The sequence below is a fragment of the Sardina pilchardus genome, chromosome 11 (genome assembly GCF_963854185.1).
Source record: "Sardina pilchardus chromosome 11, fSarPil1.1, whole genome shotgun sequence".
NCBI lineage: Eukaryota > Metazoa > Chordata > Actinopteri > Clupeiformes > Clupeidae > Sardina > Sardina pilchardus.
In genome coordinates, this window is record NC_085004.1 from 3,578,391 (window position 1) to 3,590,890 (window position 12,500).

Genomic DNA, 12,500 nt, shown 5'->3' on the forward strand with positions numbered 1-12,500 from the left:
GGAGGAGAGGAGAGGAGAAAGAGGAATGAACAAAAGCATCTGTGCACTGGTCAGGGCCAGCGGCAGCTTGTGTCGGAGGCTTTTTGAAGTTTCACTCGCCCCCCTCTTTCCCTTGCAACCCCCTTCCCTCCCTCGCTCCCTCCCTCCCTCCCTCTCTCCCTCTCTCCTCCAGGCCCCCGCTCCCTCTCTCTCTCTCTCTCTCTCTCTCTCTCTCTCCGACTCTTCCTGCTCTCTGCTTGCACCCGTTGGCGACACGCTAGATGGTGCTGGTCCAGGAAAACACAGCTGAGCGACTACCCAGGAAAAGGGCTTTATCTCCACACACTTACTCTGCTCCACTGAGGGGACTTCTAAGATCACAACACCCAACACAAAAGCCCCACAGTGTGGGCTACAGATCGGCCGGACTCTTGAACATACTCTGAAGGCCACACCATACTTTGGAGACATTAGAGGATTTTTTTTCAGAGAGACCATTGGGCCAGACTATCAAACTATAAAAAAGTGTATTTAAATAGTCATCTAGACTAGAAAAATACTTTAAACTGTAAACAATATCAGGCTTTAACTTTAGGATAAATTATTGTGAGGCTATTGGTAGTTTTCATGTTACTGAAAGTATAAGCTACTAATTGTAGAAAAACAAATTATGCTATACAAGTTTAAATGTAAACTGTAGAGCAAAAGTGACTTAAAGACAAAAACATACTTAAAGACATGCTAGCGACAGATTCAACATGTCTTTTGAGAATTGAATGCTACAACCCCTTTTTCACGCAAAAATGTGATGCTGTATTTGATTTATGATTTTAAGTTTATGCCAAGCAGAGAAAATTATTTTTAGCAATAGCAAATTCTTTTCTCCAAAACTCCAACATAAACACCCACATACACTCACACAAACCTAAAAAGGAGCCCACAGATGTCATGTTTAGATGGCAACGATAGAGTTAACAGGTCGCTGTTTTCTTTTTTCCCCTTTTTTCTTTTTAAATGTCTGCCGTATAAACAGATTTTGTTGCTGCTTAAAGTGGGCTGGAAATTAAAGCATATCGTTTTACACACATATTGCATGCATATTAGTCGGTCCCAGCTGCCCGTGTCCTGTTCTTAAGAGCCATATGATTAAGTTAGGCGAGCGGGATATCAGATAAGATTTAAACCCCCTTCTCCTCTCCTCTCCGGCTCCCTTTTGCATTTTACTGCTAACTTATTAAATGGAGGGAAATGGCATTATTTCTCTGAGTGTATGTGTAATTATTGCCACACACCTGTGACTCCTGCCATCTTCGACAGGAGGCGAGGAGGATGAGCGAGGCACGAGACAAGGGGAGAGCGAGCGGGAGAGAGAGGGAGATGTCGCTTTGAGCAGCGGGAGTTCTCATTTAAGGGAAAAAAACACAGGAGGAAAAACAGAGAGCTTGTTAATCAGAGTCTCTCTGTCACTGGCAGTACATTGATATCCTAATGATTCACACGCACAAAAAAAATGATGACATCAGAGACCCCTGATGTATGCAAAGCTCTCTGCAATTCCAACAAAACTTCATAAATTAAAAGTGAAGCGACAATTCCACCCCCCTCCCCCCATTTCTTTTTTTGGGTTTTTTTTTTGCATTGTTTTCCTCTTTCTCTGGACAGCAGACAAGGAGAAAAAAGGAAAAACTAAGAAGTCATCTATGCGTCAAATTAGCCAAATATGTTCACTCTTGCACACTGCAGTGAGAGCACGGTACTTGCTTCTCCTCTGAATGCAACATTTGACTGAATGTTGATCCTGAGTCCCGAGCCAAGAGTTTGGTTTTTTTCCTCCGGACCACCCGGTGGAAGGCAACATGTGAAATAGCACTCAGAAGACAAAGGAAATTACCTATTAAAGATGGAGAAATGATCTTCCTTTGCCCTCGCTCCAAAAAGTGACTCACGATGTTGTAATTGTTTACCTTTGACACTGACCATAATTCTTACAGCCGATGCCGCTGTAACTGAATATTTCAGCATGTCTTTTTCAGAAGCCAGGCTGTCTTCCTTCTCTCCTTTTTTCCCTCCTCACACTCTCTCTCACTCCCTCTCTCTCTCTCTCTCTCACACACACACACACACACACACACACACAGCACTTCAATGCTCTGAGCGGGCACACCGGGGCCTCAAATGTCATGGAATCACTTCCAGTGTGCCTTCAATGTCCACAGCAGCCTCACACGGAGCCTTGGACAGACACATGAGGAGAAGATATCAGGTTGTTATGTTTGATATACAGAATGTGCCGGGCCCTCTCACCAAGATCCATCAACAACTCGTCTGGGTCACCTAACATGTGACCTTGGTGTTCCCTTGCTGCTGATTTTTTTTTTTTTTTTTTTTTTTTAAACTTCCCTCAATTTTTTTTCCCCTCTCGCTGACACTCAGTAAGAGGCTGTGAATAAAATCTAATCACAGTGGTGGGCTTTACTGTCAGCCCCGCTTTCCTGCTCTGATCTAAAAGCATGGAAATAGCAGCATTTTGGGTGTAATGTTTTAATAGAAAACAGATGGCCGCAGATGTAGGGCCGCCCAGTGCTCGGTGACATGTCTTTAATATTTTAGAGTGGTCTTGCTGTAAATGTAGAAGCAGCTGTTTCCTCCTGTTGTAAATTCTGGAGTTTTTAATTTGTGATTGACAGCTATTGGATTTACTGTAAATTACAGGAATGAATATGGAGGCATGGCAACGACAGTAGGGGGTGGGTCGACAGGCGGGGGGTGGGTGGGTGGCTATGCCGTTCATGGCTGAGTAGATTTATCTTTTTTCAAGCGTTGCTGTGTTTATTTTTCCACAATTTTTCCCTTCTTCATCTTCCCCTATCTTTTTACTGCTGAGCCACAGTCTGTTTAAACACGCAGCTGTCGATCCATCTCTATATGCCCTGATATTTAAATGTACATGAATATTAAAGAGTGGCGGCTGGCTCGGATGTGGTGGGGGTGAGGTGTGGAGGAGAAGCGAGGTTGGTGAGTGTGTCTCTGTGTGTGTGTGTGTGTGTGTGTTTGTATGTGTGTGAGTGAGTGTGTGTCGGTTTTGAGTTATAATATTCCTATGTGTTTGTTTAGCTGCTGTTCGTTTAGTTTTAATGTCAGCCGTGAGCACAGTTCCCTTGACGCTGGTGGTAGAGGTGATTGTCATCAATTCGTATCTTGGCATTTAAACCACCTGCTTCAAATACACGCATTTGAAATGCAAATAAACTGCATATGCCCAGACAAATTAAAAAAACACGGGGAGTAAACACTTTTGAAGTCATAACTTTTCCCCATTTTTTTTTCATCGGGGAGTTGCACTGTCAAATGTTCTTTTTCTTGAGGAGGCAACGGCAGACAGATAATGCCTTTCACTGCAAACCTGCATAATGCTAACTGATTATATATTTATTTCTGGTTTTGTTCACAAGGCATTGAGAGCGTTTCTGCTTTTTTTTTTATCTTAGCCTGAGCATGATTCCCCATGCCTCTTCTTGAGCATATTCGATTAACTGCATTTTTCCCCCTCCACTTCAGACTCAGAAGAAAATATATTATGCTTTCCTTGTTGTTTTTTTCATTCCCTGACGCTACTGTTATTTAAACATCAATAGCTATACATCTTCTTTAGCATTGACCCCTTTCCATATTGATATTTGTATATGATCATTACTTTTCCTCCTTGTGCTTTGTCTCTCTGCGTCAGCTCCAAGGTGTAATATCCAATACTGCTGTCTTTGCATTCAAAGAGGGGGGGGGGGAAGCCAATGGCCTCAGTTCCACTTCACTGTATCAGGCAAGCCAATAGATGACATTAGGCAGGACAGCTTTTTAATGAACGAAGCGCATCATTTTTCATAAAGTGTCTATTTGGACATGATCGTGTTGCGCTAACCAAATCAGTGTGCTACACAGCCCTAACTCTTTTCTCGTTTTTTTTCCCATTGCTTTGCCTATTTTGGGCCAGACTGTGTGTAAGCGAATACGCTGATAAGGATGAGGTTTTTAATCAGGCAGATGGGCAGTCAGCTTAAACGCTGGGCCTGCACTGTCATATCACCATCATCACCACAATCATCATCATGATCCTCAGCAGGGACATTACAATCGTCAAAGCTGTCATCATCATCATCATTATCATCATCATCGTCATCATCTACACCACCATCATCATCACCAACATCATCATCAGCCTGGCTGTCAGAGTATTCGGTGAAACAACAATGACAGCTTTGAGACTACAACCTTGCAACATGGATATCTTACTTTGGCGGAATGACAATAAACATCAACACTTTTCAGGAGCGACAGCAAAAAAAACGAGTGGAGGAGTGAGAAAGAAAGAAAAAAAAGCCAACTTCCACCCTGCCACTGCCCAGCGTCTCTCTGTTCTTCCACTTTTGATAAGAAAGTTGCTGAATGTTGTTTTTCAAATTAACGAGCAAGGCTTTTCATTTTGTCAGATGAAGAAAGGGAGAGGTAGAGACACAACAGAAAAATATACAAACAAGCAACCGCACACGTGAAACAGATTCATTAGCGTCCCTGCACCCCCAGCCCCCACCCCCCCTCTCCTGACGTGAGGGCCACACCTCGCAGCTCATTGATTTGGCGTGTGAGGGCGGTGGGCTGACGTGTCTATTCGGGACGTGGCGGGGGGCCCAAGCGAGGAGTTGGTGGCGAAACGGCTGTCACTCGCCTTGACGGGCGCTGCCACGGCGACGAGCACATCTCTGGCTCGGGCACAGCGCGGCTCCGCTCGGCTCCGCTCGGCTCCGCCCGGCCCGGTTCGACCCGTCGCCCCGCTCTCCCCCGTTCACCCCCGTACACGCGGCCTGTCAGACGGACCCGCCTGACGAGGTGTTACTTAATTGTGCTTTAAAAAACGCAATGACACCTCGTCTCTCTCCTTTTCTCATTCTCCCTCCCTCTCTCTCTATCGGAGATGGTACGTCTCTTAATGCAATTAAACATCATGAAAACAAGGTAACGGGGGGGGGGGGGGGGGGGGGGGGGCTGGTTAGTGGGGAGGCAGGATGGACTACCTGCAGAGAGTAGGCATTCAAATGAGAGCATAATAAGAACATCACAAAGGGTGTGTGTGTGTGTGTGTGTGTGTGTGTGTGTGTGAGGAGTGTGTCTGTGTAGGGGAGGCGTGTTGTCTCCGCGATGACAACAACATTAAAAAAGTCAGGTAATTAAAAAGCGTACTTTGTGTTTTGTCAAAGTGGCTGTCATTATTGAAGTTCTGCATGTTGCAGTTTCTTTATTTTTTTGCTTATGCCCCGTCGTAATGCACATAATGATGTGAAGAGAAAATAAAAAACAACACGAGCTAGTAGCGGAACAAGAGGACAGAATAAATAATCAATCAAATTATTAAAACAGAAAAGTTCCACTGTTCTCAAGGACATGGAGTTCTCCCGCATTCTGTTGGAGCTGTCCAGCAGAAGAAGAAAAAATAAATAAATAAAGACATGAGACATAAGTTGGATGAGAAGCAAATGGGAGAGGAGGGGTGTGTGTGTGTGTGTGCATGTGTGCGTGTGTGTGTGTGTGTGCGTGTGTGTGTGCGTGTGTGTGTGTGTGTGTGTGTGTAGTGGGGGGAGAAACACAGAAATAAACCCAACTCCCATCTGATGACCAGCTTGTCTATAATTCTGAATCCTTGCTCTGTGCCAAGTCCTAGTGATGGAGGAACAGGATAAGTCCAGATCTGAGAGAGATTCTCTCTCTGGCTTTTTTAGATGATTTTTTTTTACCCTCGCTCCGAACTTCTGAGGGAGAAATGAGTAATCAAGGCGCCATAGAAAACCAAGTGTGTTTTTTAGGTATGAAACCCACCTCTTGAATCAGCTATGTGAAAAGGAGGTGTTAAAAACTACGGCCAAAAAAGATATGGGTTCATTGCATCATTTTTGCTGTTTTTTTTCTCGTTGCCCAAAAAATTACAGGACAGATGATGTGGCCATCTTGAGATCGTTTGTCAACTGTCAGCCTCCGTTGACCTTGCAAAAAACAAACAGAGAGTGCTGGCTGATATCATCTTTACAAGGAAGAGAGAAAAGGGAAAAAAGTGACAGTGAGAGCTAGAGAGAGCCCTGTTGTTTTTAGTAATAAAGAGACGTTTTGCCATTCATTTGAAGCGGCCATTTAAAGCGCAGCAAACATGGAAATCCATTATGGAACGCTACTTAAAAAGTGTGACCAATCCTTATGCAGTCAATTAGAGACTGAGAGTCTGAATATGATGTTTGTCTGTTGGCGTCAGTGGCATACCGATCAGCCAGGATTTGATGATGAAGAGGAGATTGCTTTAGCTTTTTTATCGTAAAAAGCTGGGAGGGTGGTGGTGATGTTTTGTTTTGGGGGGTGCCTTGCATGGATGGAGCAGAGATGGTGTGTGGGGTAGGGGGGGGGGGGGGGGGGTAGGGGAGGGGTAGGGGGGCAATGCAGCCAAGCTCTGCTTATCTCTTTTCTTCCTCGCTTTTTTTCCCCTCCATTTACAAAAGCATTAATGTGCACAGCTATGTGCTTGCCTATTGTTCTGTGTTTAAAAGCTTAAAGAATGTGTTTGTGTAGCTGACGAAAAAAAAGTGGCACAGAGCTTGTCAGGGAAAAAAAAAAAAAAAACCCATGTGCTTAAAGTTGGGCAGGAAAAATGGGACACAAAGGGTGATAGAAAGTGGTTAATAAGAGTGCTTTCCCAGAATGAGCAGGGATGAGGTTTCACATTAAAAAAGATTTATCTTAAAGTATGGTGTTAATCCACTGCTTAATCCTTCAACCTTTTTTTTCCCTGCCGGGTCTAATAAAAACTATAAACCATAAAGTTCTTACAATTTCTGGAAACTGATGCATGCTGGGCCAGATTTTACAAGAATTTCTGCCCAATGAATCATGCACAGAATCCATCCTCGGCAGGCAGGCAAGGCAGGCCTCCTTTCCAGGACAGATAATTAAACAGCAAAACAAGTTTCCATTTCAGAGGCGCAGAGAGAAAGAAACATTCTTCACATAATAATGAAAATGGCCACTGGTTTTCTAGGGGGTACTGGTAAGTGGCATATCAAACAAAGCAGTTGTTGTTAAATAATAATAATATCAATAACAATGATAATAATAACAAACATAATAATAATATTAAAGGTTATTATTATTATTATTATTATTATTATTATTATTATTATTATTATTATTATTATTCTCTAAACAATTATTTTATTCTTTCTATAGTAAGCTCACATTACATTGCTGTAAGGCTCATAGCAGTCTGTTTCAATGCTGAAACATATGGGTGTATGCAGACTTCAGCCCACTTCATACATATTTTATTCTCATTTCCTGTTTGTTTGTGTGTCTGTGTGTGTGTTTCTCTCTCTCTCTCTGTCTGGGGGGGTATGTGTGTGTTTCAGGGGGGTGTGATTGTGCATTGAACAGCAATATCTGCCTCTTAGTATGCACTCTATTCTATTCTGTTCTATTCCATTCTATTATATTATATTCTAACCAAATAGCAGGCTTTAAAGGTATAAAATAATGTCTCTTAAATAAGATAGTTGACAACATCTCTTCAGACTGCTGGCCTTCAACTGTGACCAACTAGGAGCAGTGTGAATGCATGTGTGTGTGTGTGTGTGTGTGTGTGTGTGTGTGTGTGTGTGTGTGTGTGTGTATAAGTGAGTGAAGTAAAATAGGATCAAGGGCCAGTTATTAGGAAATTGAGGTTGTCAGGAAACAAAAGCCCCACTGTTGGAGACAGCTAAAGCTGAGCAGTTACTGTACCTTTCAAAACTAATATGTAACCATATCTGTTTTAAAAGGACGATTCATATTACTGCGAAAGCAGGAGAAAAGTTGTTCCCATCTCCCAGGCCCTAGGAAACTCGAGTCCTGGCCTAATGGCCCGCAATTGGAAGGTGGCCTTTTGTGGAAAGCATCACGTTTGAAAAAAAGAGGGAACATTAAATTTTTGTAATGATGTAAAACATCTTCAGCTTTTTTGACAGCACAATGGCGCTTATTGTGCTTTATGATCGCCGTGGTGACTCAAAGGTCATTTTGTATATGACTCCGCGGACAAGGGCAGCACTGAATGAAAATTAGGTTATATGTGATCAACCAAGTTATTAATCAGATTAAAATGGATTCTCTTTGCTTCCTATTTAACAGGGCTCAGAGAGAGAGAGAGAGAATACAAATGAAAGAGAAAGAGAGAGAAAGAGAGTGGGAGGGAGGGAGAGAGGGAGGAGGAGAGAGGGGAAAACAATAGAACATTCTGTTTACTCATTCCAAGAGAAGCATCATTGTTGCAGAGCTAATATCTCATCAGAGAGACAGTGGATTTTAAGAGAAATAAACATATAGTGACATGCAGATCTGCTCAAGCGTGCGTGTCCTTGCAGCGTTGCTGCGGCTGCCTCATGCAGGTAACCTTTTCTAATCCTGATTAAATTACTGCAATTAGAGCAACAGCCATTTCACCTCCCCCCATATTTCCCTAATAAACAATGCACCATTCTAAATCCAGTCTATGGGATTTGCCGGGAACAATGCGAGCGCGCGTGCTATTTATTTCCATCTCTACAGAGGCATTAAGTGCATTTTTTAACAGCTAATGGTATAATGTTTTGGCTTATTCCTTCGTGCATTTTTTTTCCACTTCTTCTTTGGAACTTTTTTTTCCCCCTTCGCTCCCTCTCCTTCCTTTTGATGTTTAAATCAAACATGGCTTATTGGTATGGCTTCTTCCTTCACGCTACAGTGAAAGGCAGGAGCCATGCAAGTTATTTGTTTGTAATTTGCTGCACTACTTTTCCAAAGATGCACCGACCCACGTTCTGCCTTTGTTTGCTTGTTTGTTTGGTTTTGTTAGCTTGCGTTTTTTTTTATTACCTTCGGTATATTGTCTACCATTGATGTTAAATAAAAGGCAAAAAAGACGGTTCACACAGAGTTGTGGGATTTTTCTTAAAAATAATATTATTCCCTGTTTCTTCCTTGCTCTCCCACATTGTCTCTCACTCTCTCTTCCTTGAAGCTGGGGCAAGTTCTCTCATTACACTATCACAGGCACGAGTGCAAGTGTGTATGTGAGTGTGTGTGTGTGTGTGTGTGTGTGCTTTGGTGCGGTGTACCTGTGCAAGTGTGTGAGGTGTTATTTTATCAGTACAACTCCTGGGAGACCAGCGTCTAACATCTAAGAGTGCCTTGGGAGGAGTGGTGCGGAGTAGGAGAGAAGCACCTCACTCGCTCGCTCGCTCGCTCAACAAAGTCTGCACGCCGCAAAACAAACAGTCAAATAACAAGTGGGGGAGGCATCCTCGTATCAAAATACATTGGGTTGGAAATCCAATTCATTAAGGACTTGCTTTAAGGTTCCCTGCTATTGAGCGAAAACATGCTCAGGAATATTGTGTCGCACATAAACAATGATTATCATGCCAGAGTGAAGAGTCACTTTTTGTAAACTCCCAAGCTCATAGACGTGCCCCCCCACCCCCGAGCCCCAACCCCCCCCACCCCCCCGCCCCCTAACGTCTAAATAGTGAATAGAATAATTGTTTTGTAGTCGTTAGTATCGCATATTCCTTTCCATTTCTTTTCACAGGGAACTTGATACTTCATTCACTCGATGATTCTTCCTTTTTTCCTCGAGGAAATTATGGAGCCTACATCATCAAGGTATTAGACTGAGTGAGAGGGAGAGGGGGGGAGATTATGAACCCTTTCAAAGGCTTTCAGCACTGAGAAGTTGATATCAGGAGGGGAAATTAGCAGGGGAAAAATATTTTTAGAGATCTCACAGCTGCGCCGAGAAAGCAACAGGTACCATCCAGTGGGCTTGACAACAGCTATTACAATTAATTGCTCTTTGAAAGTAGTATGTGTGCTGTTGAGTGACAAGGCGCTAATTCACCTCGCTACAAGTTAAAATGGTAATATTGAACATGTGAAAATAGCACCTCAGCTTCCCCCTACCATCTCGCACGGCACAATGCACAGAGCCGCACGTTGGCACCACTGTCTGTCGCCTTCGAGACTCAGGGAGAGGAGAGACAGAGCACGAGAGAGAGAGAGAGAGAGAGAAAAAAAAAGAAAACATCAAGAGGAGGATGCTTTAATCACGGGAGAACTTCACTCCCTCAGGCAGGCCTGTGTGCCGGGAGAGATTGGAGGGGCGGAATGGGGAAGAGCGAGAGAGCCAGGAAGAGAGAGAGGAGAGAGAGAGAGACAGAGAGGGCGGGCGGGCCGAAAGGAGAGATAAGCCTGCCCCTGTCTCATCAGCAGCTCCCCTCCGTTCTAGGGCTCGGGCCGGAGACAGGGCAGAGAGAGCGGGGCAGGAAGGGGCCATATGGCAACTGCCATGAATCCTCCGCGCCGGCCTCTCTGTGCCATCCCACGCCCGCACCGCGCCTCACTACGATGAACTGCGCTCCACCTCGACATTTGTGAGCCTCATCTCAGTCTCACTTTCTCCATCTCCATCCCCCTCTCTCTCTCTCTCTCTCGCTCCCTCTCTCTCTCTCTCTCTCTCTCTCTCTCTTCCTCTCTCTCTCTCTCTCTCTCTCTCACTCTCTCCATCTCTCTCTCTCTCTCACTCTCTCCATCTCCATCTCTCTCTCCCTCTCTCTCTCTCTCTCTCCCTCTCTCTCTCTCACTCTCTCCCTCTCTCTCTTCCTCTCTCTCTCTCTCTCTCTCTCTGTCTGTCGGCTTGACCCTGACGCCGTTGCTCATGCTAACTGCGCTAATAGCAGGGGTATGCTGGGACAGACACACTCATGGCTGGCAGCCTGAGCGCTGCCTCTGTGTGTGCTAACAGACTTGCGCGGGCCATATCACTGGTAATTAGCCACCTGATGAGGACAGTATTATTGGCAATTACCAGGTTTCATCCTAGCCTCGTGTTTTTTCTCTTCTTTTTAAGTATGTGCATTTCTTCTCCACCAGAGGAAGGGGGGAAAGAAAGAGAGTGGGGGGTGGGGGTGGAGAAAGAGAGTACGACAACAACAAAGATATCAAAGATCTCTCCGTTTTTAAAAGGAATGCTGGCGCTGCTTTCCTTCCTCCCCATAATAGTTTCAGTTTAGGAATTAGCTGGCTGCAGTAATCACTGTACTGCAAATTGAAAGCACCGTTAAGATGACAAGAGGAGGCAATAATGCATTTGCCTCTGAGGGTGTGATTGTGTTTTGCATGCCTGTGTGGCTGGGAGCGCTGTTTGTCTAAACCATGCTTCAGAGACTTCAAATCAAAAAAGTCCTCATTTGTCTATGTGTATGTGTGTGTGTGTGTGTGTGTGTGTGTGTGTGTGTGTGTGTGTGTGCATGCATGAATATGTGAAGTGAAGAGCAGGAGATAGTTGAGCACACGCATACCCACCGAGGGATGTGTATATGTATATATATTACTGCGTAGGTGTGTGCACATGTGTCTTGGGAGAGCGTCTGTGTGAACTGCTGTCTGTGTGATCTGTGTGTGTGTGTGTGTGTGTGTGTGTGTGCGTGTGTGTGTGTGTGGAAGGCAGAGGAGGCCCCTAATGCCAGCTCTGATCCTGTGCAATCTGCGGGCGCGCTCAGTCTGGTGTCGGCACCATATGTTTTTAATTATCATAATAGCTCCACAGAACCTGTTCCGAGGGACGCGCGCATATGATCCTTCTATTACGCCGCCTGCGCCGCCTTTAAAGAGAGGGGGGGGGGGGGGGGGGGGGGGGGGACGCGGAGGCAGCCGCAGCGCCTTGTCTGACAGGCCCGCGAGCCGCAGAGGCCCCGGCACCTGACCTCCACAAGCCCCAGTTCAAGTCCCACACAGGGCGGGAGAGGAGGGGGGGGGGGAGAGGAGGGAGGGGGGTTAGCCGTCTCCACCCATGGCCCTCTTGACGGAGGTAATTGGCCACCAGTGACACGGCCGTGTTCATGGCTAAGAAGACAGCCGAGCGGCCCCGACCTGCCGACCGCCCCTCCTCTCCTCCCCCCCCCCCAACCCCTCCTCTCGCTGCCCTACAAAGTACCCCGTAACCAGCCGCATCAACCCCCCGCTCCTCCCCCTCCACTCCGCCATCATCCAGCAGAAGACTCCCACGAGTCCTGCTGAACAGACTGACTCTGTCGGAGACTGCTCTACGAACAGGCTAAAAATACCAGGGGGGCTTGAATACATTTACCTCCTTCTTCTTCTCTTTTCTTTTTCTCTAGTATTTTTTTTCTCCCTCTCTGACATAGTTTGTGTTTCTGACAGGAGCAATCTGTGTTCCCCTGTTTGGTTTCTTTCTCCCTTTTTCTCCTTGATTTTCCACTCTCTTTTCCCCTCTTTCTCCTTCCTCGCTCCCTCGCTCCCTCGCTCCGGCTCATCCCGAGTGCTGCATATGGTGAACGTATTGCTATATCGCTATTCTGGGGGCTCTTGCTCAGCGCTCAAGTCAACTCGGTTGCGTAGTCCTGGGTTGCCTCTTGTCCTCACCCTGAGAACAATCAATCCAAATGCAACGTGGCATCGCC

At 45.4% G+C, this 12,500-nt stretch overlaps 1 protein-coding gene across 1 annotated transcript in view; it reads right to left on the minus strand.

Moving 5' to 3' along the window:
• Nucleotides 1–12,500, minus strand: part of znf536 (zinc finger protein 536) — an 84,472-nt gene that overhangs the window by 20,255 nt on the left and 51,717 nt on the right. The gene's annotated exons all lie outside the window — the stretch shown is intronic.